Source organism: Bombina bombina, chromosome 5 (genome assembly GCF_027579735.1).
Source record: "Bombina bombina isolate aBomBom1 chromosome 5, aBomBom1.pri, whole genome shotgun sequence".
In the NCBI taxonomy this organism is placed as follows: domain Eukaryota; kingdom Metazoa; phylum Chordata; class Amphibia; order Anura; family Bombinatoridae; genus Bombina; species Bombina bombina.
In genome coordinates this window covers 658,296,410-658,321,456 of record NC_069503.1, presented here as the reverse complement: position 1 = coordinate 658,321,456, position 25,047 = coordinate 658,296,410, and positions in this window count along the sequence as shown.

Sequence of the window (25,047 nt, the reverse complement as noted above, 5' to 3'; positions counted from 1 at the left end):
AAACTCTCAGTATAGGAATGCAAATACAGGCTAAATCAGCTATTTAAAATGCCAATATAAAGGCTAAGGAGCTATTTGTAAACAATTTAATACATTCCTATTTAAAATGCCAATATAAAGGCTAAGGAGCTATTTGTAAACAATTTAATACATTCCTATTTAAAATGCCAATATAAAGGCTAAGGAGCTATTTGTAAACAATTTAATACACTCCAGCAGGTAAAATTGATAATTGGGAACAAACTAAAAAACATTTTGTGTAAACTTTCCCTTTAACCCCTTAATGACCGGACCATTTTTCAATTTTCTTACCCTTAATAACAATGGCTATTTTTACATTTCTGCAGTGTTTGTGTTTAGCTGTAATTTTCCTCTTACTCATTTACTGTACCCACACATATTATATACCGTTTTTCTCGCCATTAAATGGACTTTCTAAAGATACCATTATTTTCATCATATCATATAATTTACTATAAAAAAAATTATAAAATATGAGTAAAAAATGGAAAAAAACACACTTTTTCTAACTTTGACCCCAAAAATCTGTTACACATCTATGACCACCAAAAAACACCCATGCTAAATAGTTTCTAAATTTTGCCCTGAGTTTAGAAATACCCAATGTTTACATGATCTTTGCTTTTTTTGCAAGTTATAGGGCAATAAATACAAGTGGCACTTTGCTATTTCCAAACCACTTTTTTTCAAAATTAGCGCTAGTTACATTGGAACACTGATATCTGTCCGGAATCTCTGAATATCCCTTGACATATATATATATTTTTTTAGAAGACAACCCAAAGTATTGATTTATGCCCATTTTGGTATATTTCATGCCACCATTTCACTGCCAAATGCGAGCAAATAAAAAAAAATCGTTCACTTTTTCACAAATTTTGACACAAACTTTAGGTTTCTCACTGAAATTATTTACAAACAGTTTGTGCAATTATGGCACAAATGGTTGTAAATGCTTCTCTGGGATCCTCTTTGTTCAGAAATAGCAGACATATATGGCTTTGGCATTGCTTTTTGGTAATTAGAAGGCCACTAAATGCCGCTGTGCACCACACGTGTATTATGCCCAGAAGTGAAGGGGTTAATTAGGGATCTTGTAGAGACCTTGAAGGGTTAATTTTAGCTTTAGTGTAGTGTAGTAGACAACCCAAAGTATTGATCTAGGCCCATTTTGGTACATTTCATGCCACCATTTCACCGCCAAATGCGAGCAAATAAAAAAAAAAGTAAAATTTTTCACAATTTTAGGTTTCTCACTGAAATTATTTACAAACAGCTTGTGCAATTATATCACAAATGGTTGTAAATGCTTCTCTGGGATCTCCTTTTTTCATAAATAGCAGACATATATGGCTTTGGCGTTGCTTTTTGGCAATTAGGAGGCCACTAAATGCTGCTGCGCACCACACTTGTATTATGCCCAGCAGTTAAGGGGTTAATTAGGTAGCTTGTAGAGAGCTTGCAGGGTTAATTTTAGCTTTAGTGTAGAGATCAGCCTCCCACCTGACACATCCCACCCCATGATCCCTCCCAAACAGCTCTCTTCCCTCCCCCACCCCACAATTGTCCCCGCCATCTTAAGTACTGGCAGAAAGTCTGCCAGTACTAAAATAAAAGGTGTTTTTTTTTGTTTTTTTGTTTTTTAAGTATTCATCTGTGATGGACCCCTGCCTTAGCCCCCAACCTCCCTGACCCCCCCCAAACAGCTCTCTAACCCTCCCAACCTACCTATTTGCCACCATCTTGGGTACTGGCAGCTGTCTGCCTGTACCCAGTTTTCCCCAAAAAAGAAAGGTTGATTTTTTTTGTTTTTATTTTATTAAACAGCGGTTTTCTGTAGTGTAGCTGCCCCCCCCCCCACCTAACCCCATCCCCCTACCCTAGCAGATCCTATTATTTATTTTTTTTTAAAAAAACGTTTTTTGCCCCCCTCTCTCTTCTCATTAGTCATTGGTGGTAGTGGTTGCTGCGCGCGCGCGCACACACACATGCGCCCACAGGCCCCCCTCCGCACGCTCCCAGCATCCGGCGTGCACAAAGCACTAGAAGGAACCGGATGCCGGGGAGCGATGGGCCGCCCACCCGCCTCCCTTGTAAGCGACCACCCATCCACCAACGGCACCATCGCTACCGGTGCAGAGAGGGCCACAGAGTGGCTCTCTCTGCATCGGATGCTTTTTAAAGGGTATTGCAGGATGCCTCAATATCGAGGCATCACTGCAATACCCTGAGAGCTGCTGGAAGCGATCGCTTCCAGCACTCTCTTAGACAACTGACGTACCAGGTACGTCCATTGTCACTAACTGTCAGTTTTTGCAGGACGTACCTGGTAAGTCAGTTGTCATTAAGGGGTTAAGAAACAACACCAACCAAACCATTCTACTCTCCTGTTGGTTTAGTTCGCTTTTTGTCACAGTTGTGGAGAGTCTGGCCTTAGCTATTAAAGGTCATCTTGTTAAAAAGCAAGCCAAGGTAGGCTCAGTAGCAGCATTACACTATTGGAAGCAAGCGGCCAATTGGTGCTTGTACATATGATATATGGCTCTTGTTATTATCTCACAGATAAGTTCAGCAAGCTCCCAGTAGTGCACTGCTGCTCCTTCAACAAAGGATAGCAAGTGAATGAAGCAGATTTGACAATAGAAGTGAATTGGATAGTTGTTTAAAATAGTATGGTCTAACTAAATAATAAAAAGACAGTTTATGGGTTTTAATATCCCTTTAAGTTAAGGGATAAAGTTTGGGGTGAGTTTTCAGGATGTTCTAAATCCAGTTAAAATGAGAAGGTTATCTTCTTTTGATTTTCTTGAGCTTTGGTGTTTTAAATCTAAAGTTATGTCCCTGTAGTAATAATTGCAAGCAGTGAGTTATCTAAGTAGTTGGGTTAAAGGGGCATAAAACCCATATGCTAAATCACTTGAAACGGATGCAGTATAGCTGTAAAAAGCTGACAGGAAAATATCACCTGAGCATCTCTATGTAAAAAAGGAAAATATTTTACCTCACAATCTCCTCAGCTCAGCAGAGTAAGTTCTGTGTAAAAAGTTATACTCAGCTGCTCCCAGCTGCAGGTAAAAAAATAAAAAAAAGGAACAAATGAACAGCAGCCAATCAGCATCAGCAGTGCTGAGGTCATGAACTATTTTACTGTGATCTCATGAGATTTGACTTAACTTTCATGAGAGTTCATAGTAAACTTCCTTAAACTGAATAGGGAAATAACATGAGAGTGCACAAGGCTCAATTCATTAGCTGTCCTGGGACAGACTTACTGATTTGCTGCTTAGAAGTCCTTTACAATGGGATGTGGCTACTAAGGAACTTTTGAGGTAACATATCTTTCTTTTTTACATAGAGATGTTCAGGTGATATTTTCTAGTCTGCTTTTTACAGCTGTACTGCATCACTTTCAAGTGTTTTAACATTTGCGTATCATGGCCCTTTAAGTCTCTGGTCCTGTAATAAAATTGTATCTTATCCTATGATTGGGAAGGTATAATCATGATTTTATTAAGGACACAGAGTAATAATAATTGCAAGCAGTGAGTTATCTAACTAGTTGGGTTAAAGGGACATTACGTTCAAAATTTAAATGCACATAGATGAATTAGATCTTTGAATAAAAACAGATTTGCAATACATACTGTATGTATTGGCAAAAATTATTCTAGTTCTGTTTTAGTGTAAGCATTTTTCTCTGTATGTGAACCATAGCTACAATAGATATTCTCAATGCACCAGCATTTTAAACACTGAAGCTGCCGAAACTGACTTGTATCATGTCAGCAATTAACAAATTCATTACCAGATGATGCAAGGACATTATTCTCTCTGAGCAAGTGCTGTGTTTATAATGCTGCTGCACAGAACATACCTAAATATACTTTTGTAACCGCTATAGCTTTTAATAGAAGCATTTCTACTAATACATGCTAATATGTGTATATTGCAAAAATGTTTATATTCAAAACTGAAATGCATCTATGTTGATTCCAATTTTGTCTAGAAACTCCCTTTACATTTTTTAATTGACTAATTTAGTGTTTTCAATCTTGATAATGAAATATGTCTTCTGATTATTTTTATTCCTTCCGGAAATGCTGGAAGCTGCCTGTAAAACTTAATAAAAATGTATTGTTTGCTTTAAATTTTCAAACAAATGCTTTTCTAGGCTTATATGGTATTAAATAATTGAATTTAAAGATTTTTCTCATTACAAAATGAAACAATGTATTGATGAATGTGTCATTCAGCATCTATATCAATATGTTGACAGTTTAAGACAAGAGATCCTGGGAAAGAAAGCTTCTTATTATAGAACATTGATATACTAAAGCCTCAAGTGTTTCAGGTTACAATTAAATCAGATAATTGGTTGTTTCCGTTGGTTGAAAATTACCAGCCTATGACACAACAACCTGAAAGTGGACAGTATAGATCAATGTGATAAGTAGTATTCATGATGAATAATCACCTTTAATTTATTAAGGATTAAAAACTAACAACCTCCCAACAGATAATACTATAATAAGGTACTACAGAATGTGAAAAAAGGTAGCAATAATTCATCAAATGAGATTTACTGTCTTCTTTCTCTTTCTTAGCTAAACAACATTGCCACTATACCTTCTTCAAAGTCTCTGTGATGTTGAAGAAGCAAAACAAACAGTGATTTGGGAGTAAAAGTAATTATTTGTAAATGTGGAATGAACTGTAATTTTGAAATCCTGACCTAGGTGCACTTTAGATAATTATTGACTCTTCTTTTATTTGTATCTCTTTAATACTACCCTTATCATTTTTTCAACATTTCCATCACTGTTACAAATTTGTAAACAACAAAAAAAACATAATTGTTCCATTGATAAATATGTTGTTTGTGAAGTGTTAATTTTAATTAATTAATACTATTTTAATTGCAACTAATTCAATTGAAAATAGTCATAACATTTTAAACATTTGAAACTGAATTTATTCCAATAGTAATAAAAAAGGGTGCATGTATAGCAGTCAAGTATGAGGAGCTGGTTTTGTGTACATTATGGCCTAGATAAAGGTGGAACACAACATTAGCCATATTGTGTATTAACATCGCTCAAGCTCAATCAATAACGCTTGTATGCTTGAGCTCATATAACAAGTCCAAATTTATTTTTTAATGCACAAACAATATTCTACGGCACACTAATATCTGCATGTCGGATAGTGCAAGTGCAGATAATCTCTCACATAGTCAAATTGTATGGAGTGCACAGTAAAATTCATGTTTTGATATTGCTCAAGAAGCTGAGGATGCGCCTAGCTGATGATGTGCAAGTAGTGGCGTACTTCATCTAATTCTGTGCTGTACTATTAATAATGGTTTACTTAAGGTATCAAAAAGCGCTACATTTTACACAGGTAGTTTGGATTGTGATGGCGAGCAACGCAACCACTTGTAATACGAGTGCAATGAACATGCTAATAGTTCATGTGCTATCCAAAAAAAAAAATATAGGGCCCACTAACAAAAAATCAGCTACATTAAGATGCTTTGATTAAAATATGTAACCATCCACTTGTAATGCCAGTTGGAGTGTTATTCTTTGTGTGGGGTCCACAAAAGATAATACACCCTTCTCTATTGATTGTACTTCACTTTTAATCTAGCCCTCTATGTGAAAACCTCTAACACATGCAAGTATAATGAAAAATTAATTACTAATAGTATTTATAATGCACTGTTGTGCATTTCAAATACTACTTGATTGCATTGTTAGCATTTTAATTGTCTCCAAAATACCTATTTTTTTTTACTACAGACAATCTTTAAATATCTCCATGCGGCATTGTTATTGGGTAAAAAAAAAAAAAGGTTCTTTTTTTACACTTTCTATGAATGCACCAGAATAGGTGATCTCACTTATATTAACATCTGTTTTCCAAAGGGCTAAAAGACAATTCAGCTCCAAAAATACACAAATCGTCAGTTGCTGAATTTTAAATAAAAGTCTCTTTAGTGTGAAAAAAGTTAAAACATGGAGGGTGTGTACCCTGTTAGGAAAAATAGACTTAAATGCACAGTCTACTCCAGAATTGCTATTGTTTAACAAGATAGATAATTCCTTTATTACCCATTCCCCTGTTTTGCATAACCAACACGGTTTAATTAATATACTTTTTACCTCTGTGATTACCTTGTATCTAAGCCTTTGCAGACTGCCCCCTTATTTCAATTATTTTGACAGACTTGCATTTAGCCAATTAGTGCCCTTTCATTTGTAACTTAATGGGTGTGGTCACAGTGTTATCTGTATGGCACAAATGAACTAACGTCCTGTCAGTATATGGCCGGGTTATAATACAATTATATTAAATAAGTATTCTTTAAAATAAACTCCCAATAAAAATCCATATACAAAACAATAAAATTAATGTAAATTCCTAAATTCTTTATATTAGTTAAAATTTATAGACGCATTGGATATATTTCTAGAAAACCAGATATGAATCAATAATATACAAGTTTAAACTGTTACAATATTCTTTACACCGCAAACCAAATGTACCTTTACAATTAGCCTTATTCACAATTAAATTGCATTACCTCACCACAATGAAATACCAGAATCTTCTGTTATTAACCAATAACTCTAGTTCAATGCTCATTATGGTTTACTCACTTACTATGCTTAATTAAATACTACCAGGGATATAATCACAATAACCAGATTATGTACAATTCTGAGAGAGTTCACTATAATAACTGAATTATAAATCTGGAGTATAAAACCTTGTCTAGTAAATAAATTATTTAGCAATAAGGACTATGAATGCAAGTTATAATATCAACGAATAGAATTCATACATTACCAACATGAGCCAATTTAGGATTTCAATCTTTTCCAATTATTTTCAGATCACCTCATATGAAGAAAAGTTATGGCATACAGGGGGGCAAAAAAGTATTTAGTCAGCCACCAATTGTGCAAGTTCTCCCACTCAACTATGAGAGACAAAATGTGGAAACAAATCCATACAATCACATTGTCTGATTTGGAAAGAATTTATTTGCATATTAAAGTGGAAAATAAGTATTTGGTCACCTACAAACAAGCAAGATTTCTGTCTCTCACAGACCTGTATCTTCTTCTTTAAGAGGCTCCTCCTTCCTCCACTCATTACCTGTATTAATGGCACCTGTTTTAAACTTGTTATCAGTATAAAAGTCGCTGTCCACAACCTCAAACAGTCACACTCCAAACTCCACTATCGAAGAGCTGTCGAAGGACAACAGAAACAAAATTGTAGACCTGCACCAGGCTGGGAAGAATGAATCTGCAATAGGCAAGCAGCTTGGTGTGAAGAAATCAACTGTGGGAGCAATAATTAGAAAATGGAAGACATACAAGACCACTGATAATCTCCCTCAATCTGGGTCTCCACACAAGATCTCACCCCGTGGGGTCAAAATGATCACAAGAACAGTGAGAAAACATCCCAGAACCACACGGGGGGACCTAGTGAATGACCTGCATAGAGCTGGGACCAACGTAACAAAGTCTAACATCAGTAACACACTACGCCGCCAGGGACTCAGATCCTGCAGTGCCAGACATGTCCCCCAGCTTAAGCCAGTACATGTCCGGGCCCGTCTGAAGTATACTACAGAGCATTTGGATGATCCAGAAGCAGATTGGGAGAATGTCATATGGTCAGATGAAACCAAAGTAGAATTGTTTGGTAGAAACACAACTCGTGTTTGGAGGAGAGAGAATGCAGAGTTGCAACCAAAGAACACCATACCTACTGTGAAGCATGGGGGTGGCAACATCATTCTTTGGGACTGTTTCTCTGCAAAGGGAACAGGACGACTGATCCGTGTACATGAAAGAATGAATGGGGCCATGTGTCATGAGATTTTGAGTGCAAACCTCCTTCCATCAGCAAGGGCATTAAAGATGAAACGTGGCTGGGTCTTTCAGCATGACAATGATCCCAAACACACCGCCCAGGCAATGAAGGAGTGGCTTTGTAAGAAGCATTTCAAGGTCCTGGAGTGGCCAAGCCAGTCTCCAGATCTCAACCACATAGAAAACCTTTGGAGGGAGTTGAAAGTCCGTGTTGCCCAGCGACAGCCCCAAAACATCACTGCTCTAGAGGAGATCTGCATGCAGGAATGGGCCAACATACCAGCAACAGTGTGTGACAACCTTGTGAAAACTTACAGAAAACGTTGTATATAACAAGGTATTGAGATGAACTTTTGATACTGACTAAATACCTATTTTACACCATAATTTGCAAATAAATTCTTTCCAAATCAGACAATATGATTGTCTGGATTTGTTTCCACATTTTGTCTCTCATAGTTGAGGTATACCTATAATGAAAATTACAGGCCTCTCTCATATTCTTAAGTGGGAGAACTTGCACAATTGGTGGCTGACTAAATACTTTTATGCCCCACTGATCAAGAAGTTAGTCTTAGCTTTTTGCTTAAGTTGATTATGTCCCCAGTATGGCAACAGTTTGTCAATCAGACCAGTTTCAGCAGACAAAAGACTCAAGACCTCCTTTTCCTTGCATTCAGATTTTCTTATATATAATCATTGGTGATCTGTTTGTTTTTTTTGTTACGCCCACAGTGCTTGACTTATGATTGGCCCTTCATAATTTGTCCCTGGTACGCCCCTAGAGTTGAAACATCTGATTGGCCATTTGGATTTGCATGTGCTTCTAATAGATAATTCATTTGGTTGTCACACAATTTTCAATCCCCTAGGGGGCAGCATACAATAGTAAATGCAGTCTTATCATTCATTTTTGCTACATTCCAAATATCTCCTTATATTGTTATTATTTTCAGCATATCATAATCTCTGGTATTAATAAATCATATGTTTCATATATGGTGCGCACAGTGTCACTTCCTCTGATCATTTTAAGGCCAAACGTGAATATAATCCACTTATAATATATTAAAATGTGTTTAAAATAATATTTTCTATGAAACGATTTAAGGATTACAATATCGTCATCATGGGTTTAATTACTTTTTTAGTCATCATCTTAATATGACACACATACCTTGATATCAGCAAATATAGGTCATATTCACACAACTATGTCTACATTGGACTACTATCCCATACAGATTAATAGTTCACATATGTATATTTCTTCTAGAGTGTATAAAACACATAGGATATTATTTAAAATACCAATTACATGTGTACTTACTAGGTGCCTGAAATGAAAGAAATAATGTTGTTAAAAATGTTCATATTAAATCCTTAAAACATTCTATGCTTCCAAAAGTACATAGGATAAGATATGCTGGAATCTTAACTTTCAGTTTTCAACTTTCTAGGCCTAGATAATCTCCCAGATTTTTATATTCATATTTAATATGTTTGAATATATATATATATATATATATACACACTGTATATATATATATATATATATATATATATATATATATACTGTATATATATATATATATATATATCATTTGAGTATCTTAACTACATGAAGATTATATATATTATTTCTTTATCTGAGATTTAGTTTTCTCATGTCTGTAGGTAACCTGAGTTCAAATATCCCATGTGTATTTAGATCTCAGCAATAAAATGTATCATGTAGATGGTAAATTACAATTCATGTTTGTATATTCAGTCATTCCCACAGACGGACCATCTATAACTCACAGGGGTTCCTGTGAGTTCATTACTCATCTTGGGCAGGAAGCCCATATATGGACATACACTTCTGAGGCTCCATCATGCTAATATTACTTTGAAGTAATTTGTTTTTCTTTGAAATGACTAATGTCCAAATGTTTTAGAGCAAGAAGAAAGAGTCAGTGACAATCTGATGAGAATTTTAGTTTCACACCTTAGCAGGAAATCTTTGAAAGCAATGGAAATCTTTGAAAGCAATGCTTTGTTCTCAGATTTCGAATACATTGTAATTTTGCATATTGAGTGGGAAGGGGAGGATTGAACTGTGGTCAGCCAAGCATCTAGTGTCTTACAAATAAATTAATCATTTGGTGCTGACAGCCATATATATATAGCTATGACTACGGCTCTTTAGCCGAAACGTGTATGCTCTACTATACAGCTGTCTTTTAAACTTTTTTGTAATTGTTTTTAAGAGGTGGTGTGATGAAAGACGTTTAAATCATCATTATGGATCAATAAACGTTATGTTTTATTACAGATGGATGGTGTTCGACTTTTTCCTCTCTTGCATTTGAAATTAGTAAGCCCAGAACAACTATCTGCCCTTGCATGAGAGATTGTTAGAGCCCACCGAACTACGGTCTATCCTATGTGATGAGGAAATCTTTTTCGGCTGCCTGATTGGTGCATTGTGGATGACAGATCATCCTTCCCTGGATATTGCATTCAATTAGCTGAACTGATATATGCCCCCATCACGCCCATCTTTTGGCGTCCTGAGGAGGAATACCCGGATTGTTTAATTTTCCATTGACTACCGGAGAGTGTTTGCCTCAGGACAGGGTGAGTTGTATATTAAGCTCGGGAGAGCTACACGCCCAAGTTTTGGTGGTTTTTTTTAGGTATCCTGTCACATCGGCAACACTTTGGCATTCGATGCAGCTGTATTGAAGCTCCGGATCAACAGTGTGAATTACTACGGTGCATGTGTAGTTCCGACACCCATGACTTGGTGACTCGGATGAGACTTCATTGGATGGTGATGGGGTAAGCCTGTTGTTATAATTAACAGTATTACTACATATCTATTTTGAAAACATTAGCTGGCTAAACAGCTTTATATATCAGCACTACAGGACACTTAAACTTGAGTGGGCTCCTCTCATAATTTGTAAATCTTGAAGTTAATTAATTTATCTCACTTTGTAGAGATTTTCCTTCAATTAAGAGGCTGTTTTGAAGGATTCTTTGTCTTCTATTAAATTCCTTTTCCTTTCATTAAATAATATATATATACATATATTATTTAATAATCTTCATAGATACCTTGAGCTAATTCCCCCTTCCAATTTTAAATATATGTAGGACACATGTATTTGAATTGGCTTAAAGTCAGTGGTATTTGGTGGGTGTATTGACAGTCTGCATCATAGACAGTCTTCTATGAAGAGAGTCTGTTATTTTTGAGCCCTCATGCTCATTGGCTAGTTATCTTTAAACAACAATATGTCTAATGTATTTGGGGATATGACATTTCATTTTCCCTCTATGACTTGAAGCTGGGATCTAGGATGGTACGCTTGCAACTGATTAATATGGACCCATTAATCCATAAAAGTATCATTTTTGGGTATCCTAATTTTATAGGCGACTGGAGATATTTTGTCAGTAATGTCCTTCCTTCCATGATGGAAGAAATTTCTTCTCCTTAACCTGATCGCTTCCAAAGTTATAAAGATAAACTTTATCATTTATTTCATATTCCTTTATGGACATTTTGAGATCATAATAGGTTTTAGTGGCAGTTGCGGACTTCTCTAAGTTCCTTTGAGCAAATGCAAAAGCATATTGCAGATGCCTCCTCAGGTTCTCTACATACTGATGTGTAGTGGCAGCATTTATTAAATTCTGGTCTGAGGTGCGATACAGTAAGTGCTGAGGTAGAACCATTCTTCTACCAGTCATCAGTTCAAAAGGTGACATCTTAGTAGCACTACTTGGAGTTGCTCTTAATGCCATTAGGACTAGAGGTAGCTTTACATCCCAGTCTTTACCCATTTCACTCACAAAATTTTTGAGGATTTTCAAAATGTACTGGTTGTAAGGCTCTACACCACCACTTAAGGCTCTATATGCAATATGGAGCTTTCATTTAACCCTAAGTATTTTCCACATCTTGGTCATCACTTCGCAAGTGAAGTGGGTTCCCCGATCGGATTCGATTCTTTGGGGCAAACCAAATCTGGAAAACATGTGGTTGATGAGCAATGCTGTGCATGTTTCAGCACTATTGTTAGGTGCACTGATGCACTCTACCCATTTAGTGAATAGGCATATCACTGTCAACATGTATCTGTTGCCTCTTGATGACCTAATTACTGGTCCAATAAAATCAATTTGTATATCTGACCATGGCATTACCATCCCCCTTTTCTGCAATGGCGCTCTATGCGTTGGCGCAGTGGGTTGGAACTGTGGACAGATTAAACAACCTTGACACTAAGTTTGAACATCTTTCAACATGTGTGGCCAGAAGGTGTAATTCCGCAATATTTCATATGTGAGTTTGGCACCACGATGGCCAGATGTGGGAGCATCATGGGCATGTTGAAGCATTAGACCTGTGATCTTGGTAGATACCACCCATTGCTGGATACCAGTTTTGGAAGTTCTAATTAACAAACCATCCTGTAACTTGAATTGTGATATTGACTTCATTAAGATTCTATGATCTTCCTTGCCAATACAAACATCTTTTGAGTAGTGATGTCGCAAACCTTAAAATTTTGGTTCGCGAACGGCGGACTGGAAATTCCGCGACTGTTGGTGAACCGGCGAACCGCGCAAACCACCATTGACTTCAATAGGCAGGCGAACTTTAAAACCCACAAGGACTATTTCTGGCCACAATAGTGATGGAAAAGTTGTTTCAAGGGGACTAACACCTGGACTGTGGAATGCCGGAGGGGGATCCATGACAAAACTCCCAAGGAAAATTATACAGTTGATGCAGAGTCTGGTTTTAACCGATAAAGGGCCTTAATCACCTAACATTCCTAATTTTTTTTGAATAACGTGCTTTAAAACATCAGGTATGATGTTGTATCAATCAGGTAGTGTAAGGGTTACGCCCGCTTCACAGTGACAGACCAAACTCCCCGTGTAACGCACCGCAAATAACTGCAATCAGTCCATTTGCACAACCACGAGTTAGATAGATTTGATAGATACATACATTACATAGATCAATATATGCAATATACATATGATAGATACAAATTACATAGATCAATAGATGCAATATACATTTGATGATAGATACGAATTACATAGATCAATCGATGCAATAAACATTTGATAGAAACGAATTACATAGATCAAAAGATGCAATATACATTTGATAGATACGGGGGAGGTCTATATGGCCTGCATTTTTGGAACAGGGAAATGGAAGAAGATGATTGGTCTGTCCTCCTTCTTCAAATTTGGCCGAAACACAAGTGGCTGTCTCAAATCAGTCCGGCCACAAGATAGATAGATTTGATAGATAGATATACATAGATTGATAGTTAGATAGAATCGATAGAAGATTAGATCGATTTGATAGATATATAATTACCCTGACAAAGTATAATAATAAAACATGCGGTCTGGGACCCATGGTAACTAGGTTGTGTTAAGTAGTACTATTCTTAGCACTTTAATCCGTGTAACTCCCACTATCAGGGGAGGTCTATATGGCCTGCATGATTACCCTGACAAATTATAACAACAAGACATGCGGTCTGGGACCCATGGTAACTAGGTTGTGTTTATATTAGTACTATTCTTAGCACTTTATCCATGTTACTCCGCCTATCTGTGTAGGTCTATATGGCCTGCATGATTACCCTGAGAAAGTATAACAACAAGACATGCGGTCTGGGACCCATGGTAATTAGGTTGTGTTTAGTAGTACTATTCTTAGCACTTTAATCCCTTTTACTCCACCTATCGGGGGAGGTCTATATGGCCTGAATGATTACCCTGACAAAGTATAACAACAAAACATGTGGTCTGGGACCCATGGTAACTAGATTGTGTTAAGTAGTACTATTCTTAGCACTTTAATGCCTGTTACTCCCCATATCTGGGGAGGTCTATATGGCCTGCATGATTACCCTGAGAAAGTATCACAACAAAACATGCGGTCTGGGACCCATGGTAACTAGGTTGTGTTAAGTAGTACTGTTCCTAGCAGTTTAATACCTGTCACTCCCCATATCGGGGGAGGTCTATATGGCATGCATGATTACCCTGACAAAGTATAACTACAAGACATGCGGTCTGGGACCCATGGTAACTAGGTTGTGTTAAGTAGTACTATTCTTAGCACTTTAATACCTGTTACTCCCCCTATCTGGGGAGGTCTAAATGGCCTGCCTGATTACCCTGACAAAATATAACAACAAGACATGCGGTCTGGTACCCATGGTAACTAGGTTGTGTTTAGTAGTACTATTCTTAGCACTTTAATCCCTTTTACTCCCCCTATCGGGGGAGGTCTATATGGCCTGCATGATTACCCTGACAAAATATAACAACAAGACATGCGGTCTGGTACCCATGGTAACTAGGTTGTGTTAAGTAGTACTATTCTTAGCATTTTAATACGTGTTACTCCACCTATCTGGGGAGGTCTATATGGCCTGCCCGATTACCCTGACAAAATATAACAACAAGACATGCGGTCAGGGACCCATGGTAACTAGGTTGTGTTAAGTAATACTATTCTTAGCACTTTAATCCCTTTTACTCCCCCTATCGGGGGAGGTCTATATGGCCTGCCTGATTACCCTGACAAAATATAACAACAAGACATACGGTCTGTGACCCATGGTAAGGTTGTGTTAAGTAATACTATTCTTAGCAGTTTAATCCATTTTACTCCCCCTATCAGGGGAGGTCTATACGGCCTGCCTGATTACCCTGACAACATATAACAACAAGACATGCGGTCTGCGACCCATGGTAACTAGGTTGTGTTAAGTAGTACTATTCTTAGCACTTTAATACATGCTACTCCACCTATCCGGGGAGTTCTATATGGCCTGCCTGAGTAAAATGACAAAATATAACAATAATACATGTGGTCTGGGAGCCATGGTAACTAGGTTGTGTTAAGTAGTACTATTCTTAGCACTTTAATACGAGTTACTCCCCCTATCGGGGGAGGTCTATATGGCCTGCCCGATTACCCTGACAAAATATAACAACAAGACATGCAGTCTGGGACCCATGGTAAGTTTACTTCCTTTTGCACAATAGAGTACAGGTATGGCATCGATTTTAGGAACCCGGAGATAATTTTTAGAAACCGGGAGATGGAAAAAAATGCTTGGACACCCAGTACAGGTAGCTCTCCTTCAGCCTTTTTATACGAGGGTCCAGGACCCTCAACAGAAACAACAGCATGAAACACCACATATGCCATCCTTTTGCACAATAGAGTACAGGTATGGCATCGATTTTAGGAACCCGGAGATAATTTTTAGGAACCAGGAGATGGAAAAAGATGCTTGGACACCCAGTACAGTGAGTTCTCCTTCAGCCTTTTTATACGAGGGTCCAGGACCCTCAACAGAAACAACAGCATGAAACACCACATATGACATCCTTTTGAACAATCCAGTACAGGTATGACATCGATTTTAGGAACCCAGAGATAATTTTAAGGAACCGGGAGATGGAAAAAGATGCTTGGACACCCAGTACACTTCATTCTCCTTCAGCCTTTTTATACGAGGGTCCAGGACCCTCAACAGAAACAACAGCATGAAACACCACATATGCCATCTTTTTGAACAATCCAGTACAGGTATGGCATCGATTTTAGGAACCCAGAGATAATTTTTAGGAACCGGGAGATGGAAAAAGATGCTTGGACACCCAGTACAGGTCGATCTCCTTCAGCCTTTTTATACGAGGGTCCAGGAACCTCAACAGGCACAACAGCATGAAACACCACATATGCCATCCTTTTGCACAATAGAGTACAGGTATGGCATCAATTTTAGAAACCCGGAGATAATTTTTAGGAACCGGGAGATGAAAAAAGATGCTTGGACAACCAGTACCCTTCATTCTCCTTCAGCCTTTTTATATGAGGGTCCAGGACCCTCAACAGAAACAACAGCATGAAACCCCACACATGCCATCCTTTTGAACAATCCAGTACAGGTATGGCATCAATTTTAGGAACCCAGAGATCATTTTTAGGAACCGGGAGATGGAAAAAGATGCTTGGACACCCAGTACAGGTCGTTCTCCTTCAGCCTTTTTATACGAGGGTCCAGGACCCTCAACAGAAACAACAGCATGAAACACCACATATGCCATCCTTTTGCACAATAGAGTACAGGTATGGCATCGATTTTAGAAACCCAGAGATAATTTTTAGGAACCGGGAGATGGAAAAAGATGCTTGGACAACCAGTATACTTTGTTCTCTTTCAGCCTTTTTATACGAGGGTCCAGGACCCTCAACAGAAACAACAGCATGAAACACCACATATGCCATTATTTTGAACAATCGAGTACAGGTATGGCATCGATTTTAGGAACCCAGAGATCATTTTTAGGAACCGGGAGATGGAAAAAGCTGCTTGGACACCCAGTACAGCTCGTTCTCCTTCAGCCTTTTTATACGAGGGTCCAGGACCCTCAACAGAAACAACAGCATGAAGCACCACATATGCCATCCTTTTGAACAATCCAGTACAGGTATGGCATTGATTTTAGGAACCCGGAGATAATTTTTAGGAACCGGTTGATGGAAAAAGATGCTTGGACACCCAGTACAGGTCGTTCTCCTTCAGTCTTTTTATACGAGAGTCCCGGACCCTCAACAGAAACAACAGCATGAAACACCACATATGCCATCCTTTTGCACAATAGAGTACAGGTATGGCATCGATTTTAGAAACCCGGAGATAATTTTTAGGAACCAGGAGATGGAAAAAGATGCTTGGACAACCAGTACAGGTCGTTCTCCTTCAGCCTTTTTAGACAAGGGTCCAGGACCCTCAACAGGCACAACATCATGAACAACCACATATGCCATCCTTTTGAAAAATCCAGTAGAGGTATGGCATCGATTTTAGGAACACAGAGATAATTTTTAGGAACGGGAAATTAAACAAAAAACGTGCTTGGACACCCAGTACAGGTCGTTCTCCTTCAGCCTTTTTATACAATGGTCCATGACCCTCAACAGCACAACAGCATGAAATACCACATATGACATCCTTTTGCACAATCAAGTACAGGTGTGGCATCGTTTTTAGGAACCCATAGATAATTTTTCGGTACCATGAGATGGAAAAAGATGCTTGGTTGCTTCAAATTTGGGGCACTGCACGTGCAATCTACTGTGCCACCAGATATAAGTGGTGTGTTAATGATCACTATTCTTAACAGTTTCATCACTGTTATGTGCCTTTTTTTTTTGGTTTGGATTTTGTAGCCACAGTGCAGCACCAGAGGCCAGAAAAATTAGACATGTCCAAATGCCTGAAAAATTAGGCATTGTTGCAGCCACTGCTGTAGCAGCAGCCAGAAATATTGATGTTTGTAAAACAGTTAGAAAGTGCCCTAAAACCTTGCGGCTTGAACACTAGTTGTTGGCGGATAAGTCACGCAAGTCATCCGGCATTCGAAGAAAAAATACGGCAGCCTGTGTACCATTTGTAGCCTAAGGCAGCTCATCTCATCATCAGGCCTTTTTTACTCAAATGTATCGCCCAATGTCAGTCCCTTCGGGATCCATCCCTCATTCATTTTAATAAAGGTGAGATAATCAATACTTTTTTGACCTAGGCAACTTCTCTTCTCAGTGACAAAACCTCCTGAGGCACTGAAGTTCCTTTCTGACAGGACACTTGAAGCGGGGCAGGCCAGAAGTTTGATTGCAAATTGGGATAGCTCAGGCCACAGGTCAAGCCTGCACACCCAGTAGTCAAGGGGTCCATCACTCCTCAGAGTGTTGAGATCCGCAGTTAATGCTAGGTAGTCTGCTACCTGTCGGTTGAGTCTTTCTCTGAGGCTGGATCCCGAAAGGCTCTGGCGATGCATAGGAGTTAAAAAGGTCCGCATGTCCTCCATCAACAACATGTCAGGAAAGCATCCTGTCCTTGCCGCCATGGTCATGGGAGGAGGAGGATTACTTTCATCTCTTCACCTGTTAGATTCCCGTTGTGCTGTGACATCACCCTTATACGCTGTGTAAAGCATAGTTTTTAATTTATTTTGGAACTGCTCCATCCTTTCTGACTTGCGGGAATTTGGTAACATTTCAGGCACTTTATGCTGATACTGGGGGTATAGTAGCATGGACACCCAGTACAGGTTGTTCTCTTTCAGCTTTTTTATATGAGGGTCCCTCAACAGGCACGAAAGCATGAAAGACCCCATTTGCACAAGGTTGGATGCCGAGCTAATCATGTCCCGTTCCTCGTCCTCACTGATCTCACTGAAGGTATCTTCTTCCCCCAGCCACGTGCAACACCACGGGTACCAGATAGGTGACAACAACGAGCACCCTGGGATGCCTGTTGTGCTTGGTCTTCCTCCTCCTCCTCCTCCTCCTCAAAGCCACATTCCTCCTCTGACTCCTCTTCCTCACAATCCTCTTCCTGCATTGCCGCAGGTCCAGCAAGCGATGCTGATAAGGCTGTTTCTGGTGGTGATGGACACCCCAACTCTTCCTCTTCAGGCTCATCTATGGCCTGATCCAGCACTCTTCGCAGGGCACGCTCCAGGAAGAAAACAAATGGTATGATGTTGCTGATGGTGCCTTCGGTGCGACTGACAAGGTTTGTCACCTCCTCAAAAGGACGCATGAGCCTACAGGCATTGCGCATGAGTGTCCAGTAATATGGCAAAAAAATCCCCAGTTCCCCAGAGGCTGTCCTAGCACCCTGGTCATACAAATACTCGTTAACAGCTTTTTCTTGTTGGAGCAGGTGGTCAAACATTAGGAGTGTTGAATTCCAACGTGTCGGGCTGTCGCAAATCAAGCACCTCACTGGCAGGTTGTTTCGATGCTGGATATCGGATAAGTGGGCCATGGCCGCGTAGGAACGCCTGAAATGGCCACACACCTTCCTGGCCTGCTTCAGGACGTCCTGTAAGCCTGGGTGCTTATGCACAAAGCGTTGTACAATCAGATTACACACATTTGCCATTCACGGCACATGTGTCAACTTGCCCAATTTCAATGCCGCCACAAAATTACTTCCATTGTAAGAAACAACCTTGCCAATCTTCAGTTGGTGCGGAGTCAGCCACTGATCCACTTGTGCGTTCAGGGCGAACAGGAGTGCTGGTGTGGTGTGACTCTCTGCTTTCAGGCAAGTCAACCCCAAGACGGCGTGACACTGCCGTATCCGGGATGTTGAATAGTACCTGGGGAGCTGGGGGGGGGCTGTTGATGTGGAGCAAGACGCAACAGCAGAAGAGGACTCAGCCGAGGAAGAGGTTATAGAAGAGGATGGAGTAGGAGAAGTAGAGGAGGTAGCAGCAGGCCTGCCTGTAAGTCGTGGCGGTGTCACCAACTCCTCTGCAGAGCCACGCATTCCATGCTTGGCAGACGTCAGCAGGTTTACCCAATGCGCAGTGTAGGTGATATACCTACCCTGACCATGCTTTGCAGACCAGCTATCAGTGGTCATATGGACCCTTGCCCCAACGTTGTGTGCCAGACATGCCATTACTTCCTTTCATACAATCTAGTACAGGTTTGGGATTGCCTTTTGTGAAAAGAAATTTCGGCCAGGTACCTTCCACTGCGGTGTCCCAATAGATACAAATTTTTTGAAAGCCTCAAACTCCACCAGCTTGTATGGTAAAAGCTGGCGGGCTAAGAGTTCAGACAAGCCAGCTGTCAGATGCCGGGCAAGGGGGTGACTTTGGGAAATTGGCTTCTTACGCTCAAACATGTCCTTGACAGACACCTGACTGTGGGCAGATGACCAGGAACTGCTATGTAAGAGAGACTGAGTGGAGGATGGTTGAGAGGGGGCAAGGAGGACAGCAGTGGTTGACGTGGCTGAAGATGCTGGAGCAGGAGGAGGAGGGCGGCTTTGAGTTTGTGTGCTGCTTCTACTCATGTGTTCTTCCCATCGGCATTTGTGATGTGAGACCATGTGCCTCCGCAAAGCAGTTTTACCTAGGTGGGTGTTGGACTTCCCACAACTCAGTTTCTTTTGGCACAGGTTGCAAATGGCATTGCTGTTGTCAGAGGCAGACACACAAAAAAATGCCACACTGCTGAGCTCTGCGATGACGTCATTCTGGTGGTGTCAACAGCATGCGTTGATTGGCGTGCTGTCTGGCTGACCCTGGGTGCCGATGCATGCTGTCTGACTGTGCCACTAGCTCCTTGCGACAACCTCCCCCTGCTTCCAACTCGTCTCCTCCTCCTCCTCTCTGTCTCCCCATCTGAACTTTCCCCCTCTTCTTCTTCTCTTCTAGCGGGCACCCACGTGACATCCACGGACACATCATCATCAACCGCTTCACTTGTATCTGACACATCAACAAAGGAAGCAGCAGCGGGTACAACATCATCATCATCATCCCACCGTACGTCCATGTCTGTAATGCTGCCTGACTGAGACATATCACTGTTATCTACATCCTCTGTCAATGATGGTTGCGCATCACTCATTTCTTCCAACTGATGTGTCAATAACTCCTCTGACAGATCAAGTGAAGCGGCTGTGGTGCTAGTGTTGGTGGTGGCGACAGGTGGGCGAGTGGCACTGGTCACTTGAGAGGTGCCCGAAGCACAGCTGGAGGTGGATGGTGCATCAAGGTTAGGACTAGGAGCGGAAGCTGTAGAAGATTGGCTGTCCTGTGTTAGCCATTCAACTTGGTCCGCCTCAGAACTTTTCTCGTCCCTGGCACCTGGCCTCTGAACACTGTGCATAGTTGTAGGGTCTAAGGGAAACAGAGCACCACGACCACGACATCACCTGCGGGGTGGCCTGCCTCTGCTTGTAATTTTTTTTAAATGTACACTTACAATACTATTAAACAAATTATGAGTGGTGGCACTGGGCAAGTGGGCACAGTATATGCTGTAAGTCTGAAACAAAAATCAGACTGATGTTTCAAAGTCAAAAATGTTTATTTTTAAAAAATTAAAAGTACTGCTACAACAAATATGAGTGGTGCCACTAACTTGGCAAGTGAGCCTGGCACACACGCTGGCAGGCAGGCAACTTCAATAAGATTACAGTAGACTGATGTTTCACAGTCAAAAAAAAAATATTTACAATACTGTTATAACAAATATGAGTGGTGGCACTAGTTGGCAAGTGGGCCTGGCACACACGCTGGCAGGCAGGCAACTGCAATTCAATTGCACTAGCAGTCTGATGATTCACAGTCAAAAAAGTGTTTATTTTAAATATTTACACTACTGTTATAACAAATATGATTGGTGGCACTAGTTGGCAAGTGGACCTGGCACACATGCTGGCAGGCAGGCAACTTCAATTAGATTACTATAGTAGACTGATGTTTCACAGTCAAAAAAGTGTTTTTATTAAATATTTACAATACTGTTATAACAAATATGAGTGGTGGCACTAGTTGGCAAGTGGGCCTGGCACACACGCAGGCAGGCAGGCAACTTCAATTAGATTACACTAGCAGACTGATGTTTCACAGTCAAAAAAGTTTTTATTTTAAATATTTACAATACTAATATAACAAATATGATTGGTGGCACTAGTTGGCAAGTGGGCCTGGCACACACGCTGGCAGACAGGCAACTGCAATTCAATTGCACTAGCAGTCTGATGATTCACAGTCAAAAAAGTTTTTTCTTAAATATTTACAATAATGTTATAACAAATATGATTGGTGGCACTAGTTGGAAAGTGAGCCTGGCACACACGCTGGCAGGCAGGCAACTGCAATTCAATTGCACTAGCAGACTGATGATTCACAGTCAAAAAAGTTTTTATTTTAAATATTTACACTACTGTTATAACAAATATGATTGGTGGCACTAGTTGGCAAGTGAGCCTGGCACACATGCTGGCAGGCAGGCAACTTCAATTAGATTACACTAGCAGACTGATGTTTCACAGTCAAAAAAGTTTTTATTTTAAATATTTACAATACTATTATAACAAATCTGATTGGTGTCACTAGTTGGCAAGTGGGCCTGGCACACACGCTGGGAGGAAGGCAACTGCAATTAGATTACACTAGCAGACTGATGTTTCACAGTCAAAAAAGTTTTTATTTTAAATATTTACAATACTATTATAAAAAATCTGATTGGTGTCACTAGTTGGCAAGTGGGCCTGGCACACACGCTGGCAGACAGGCAACTACAATTCAATTGCACTAGCAGACTGATGATTCACAGTCAAAAAAGTTTTTATTTTAAATATTTACAATACTATTATAACAAATCTGATTGGTGTCACTAGTTGGCAAGTGGGCCTGGCACACACGCTGGGAGGAAGGCAACTGCAATTAGATTACACTAACTGACTGATGTTTCACAGTCAAAAAAGTTTTTTTAAAAAATATTTACACTACTGTTATAACAAATATTATTGGTGGCACTAGTTGGCAAGTGGACCTGGCACACACGCTGGGAGGAAGGCAACTGCAATTAGATTACACTAGCTGACTGATGTTTCACAGTCAAAAAAGCTTTTATTTTAAATATTTACAATACTGTTATAACAAATATGATTGGTGGCACTAGTTGGCAAGTGGGCCTGGCACACACACTGGCAGGCAGGAAACTGCAATTCAATTGCACTAGCAGACTGATGATTCACAGTCAAAAAAGGTTTTATTTTAAATATTTACACTACTGTTATAACAAATATGATTCGTGGCACTAGTTGGAAAGTGGGCCTGGCATACACGCTGGCAGACAGACAACTGCAATTAAATAACACTAGCAGACGGATGTAAAAGTTTTTTTTTAAAAAAAACGTTACACTAATGCTACAACAGATAGGAGTGGTGGCAATGAGGATAGAAGTAGGCACAGTATGTGCTGGCAGCTTGACACACAGGCTGGCACTAGTGGCAGGCTGGCCTGGCAACTAAAATTAAATAACACTAGAAGACTGATGTAAAAGTTTTTTTTTTTTTTAAAAATTTAAACTAATGTTACACCAGATAGGAGTGGTGGCACAGAGGATGGAAGTAGGCACAGTATATGCTGGCAGCCTGACACACAGGCTGGCACTAGTGGCAGCCAGGCTGGCCTGGCAACTAAAATTAAATAACACTAGAAGAGGACTGATGTAAAAGTTTTTTTTTTTTAAAAAATTTACACTAATGTTACACCACATATAAGTGGTGGAAAACAGAGCTATTAATCACAGTATATAATGTGGGCCTGACACACAGGCCTGATGGAAAATAAAATTAGATTACTCTAGCAAAATGATGTCAAAGTTTTTTTTTTTTTAATTTAAAATAATGTTAACCAGATATCAGTGGTGGCACAGAAGAATTAATCACAGTATATGATGTGGGCCTGACACACAGGCCTGATAGAAAATGAAATTAAATTACACTAGCAAAATGATGTAAAGGTTTTTATTTTTTTATTTTACACTAATGTTACACCAGATATCAGTGGTGGTACAGAGCAATTAATCACAGTATATGATGTGGGCCTGACACATAGGCCTGATAGAAAATGAAATTAGATTACACTAGCAAAATGATGTAAAAGTTTTTTTTTTTTAAATTTACACTAATGTTAAGCAGATATTAGTGGTGGCACAGAGCAATTAACCACAGTATATGCTGTGAGCCTGACACACAGGCCTGATAGAAAATGAAATTAGATTACACTAGCAAAATGATCTAAAAGTTTTTTTTTAAAATTTTACACTAATGTTACACCAGATATTTGTGGTACTGGTGGCACAGAGCAATTAATCACAGTATATGATGTGGGCCTGACACACAGGCCTGATAGAAAATGAAATTAGATTACACTTGCAAAATGATGTAAAAGTTTTTTTTTTTTAAATTTACACTAATGATTGTTAAGCAGATATCAGTGGTGGCACAGAGAAATTAACCACAGTATATGCTGTAAGCCTGACACACAGGCCTGATAGAAAATGAAAATAGATTACACTAGCAAAATGATTTAAAAGTTTTTTTTAAAAAAATTACACTAATGTTAAGCAGATATCAGTGGTGGCACAGAGCAATTAACCACAGTATATGCTGTGTGAGCCTGGCACACAGGCCTGATAGAAAATTAAATTAGATTACACTAGCAAATGATTTAAAAGTTTTTTTTTTTTAAATTTACACTAATGTTAAGCAGATATCAGTGGTGGCACTAATCACAGTATATGCTGTGAGCCTCTCACACAGGCTGACAGTCAGGCAAATGCAAATAAAATTACAAATTAAAAAAAAAAAAAATGACTGAAGTTCTAGCCCCAAAAAGGGCTTTTTGGGCTGAAGTTCTAGCGCTAAAAAGGGCTTTTTGGGGTGCTGTCCTTACAGCAGAGATTATATGAGTCCTTTAGGACTGTAGTGGACACTAAATACACTAGCCTAGCTATCTATTTCCCTATAAAATCATGAGCAGCAGCACTAACCCTCCTCTCACTAAGAAAGCAGGATCGTAATGAATCTAAAATGGCTGCTGTCCAGGAGCTGAGAGGGTCTGTGAGGGAGTGTCTGCTGCTGATTGGCTCAAATGTGTCTGCAGGCTGTGAGATACAGGGTCAAAATTTCCTCAATGATGACGAATAGGGGGCGGATCGAACATCGCATATGTTCGCCCATCACGCGAACAAGCTATGTTCGCCGGGAACTGTTCTCCGGCGAACTGTTCGTGACATCACTGCTTTTGAGATGGGGTTTTAAGGATCTTCTATGTGTTTATAAAAGATGCCTACAATGGGTTCTTCTTTTTGACTAGTGATCAGGTCCTCACTAGGAGAAACCTGGCACCATTGTACCAGGTTAGGCTCACTCTGTTGTTTAGCCTGGTTTCTGGTAATGGCATCTACCTGAATTGCACCCATTAAGTGATTGATATTAAGGAGTTCTCCAGTTATGGCTCCTTGTTTGGTTAATTAATCCGCAAAATCATTGCCTTCCTTATCAGGACCTAGAACCCTGGAATGACCCTTGGTCTTTTTCCAGTGTATGGTTAAATCATTGGATACCACCAGATTATCAATCTCGCAGATCATCTTGCCATGCTTGACTGGTTTGTTGTTACTTTTATGCATGCCATTTCTTTTCCAAGTTAGCAGGCATTCAACAAAACTGTTGCGCACATAATTTGAGTCGG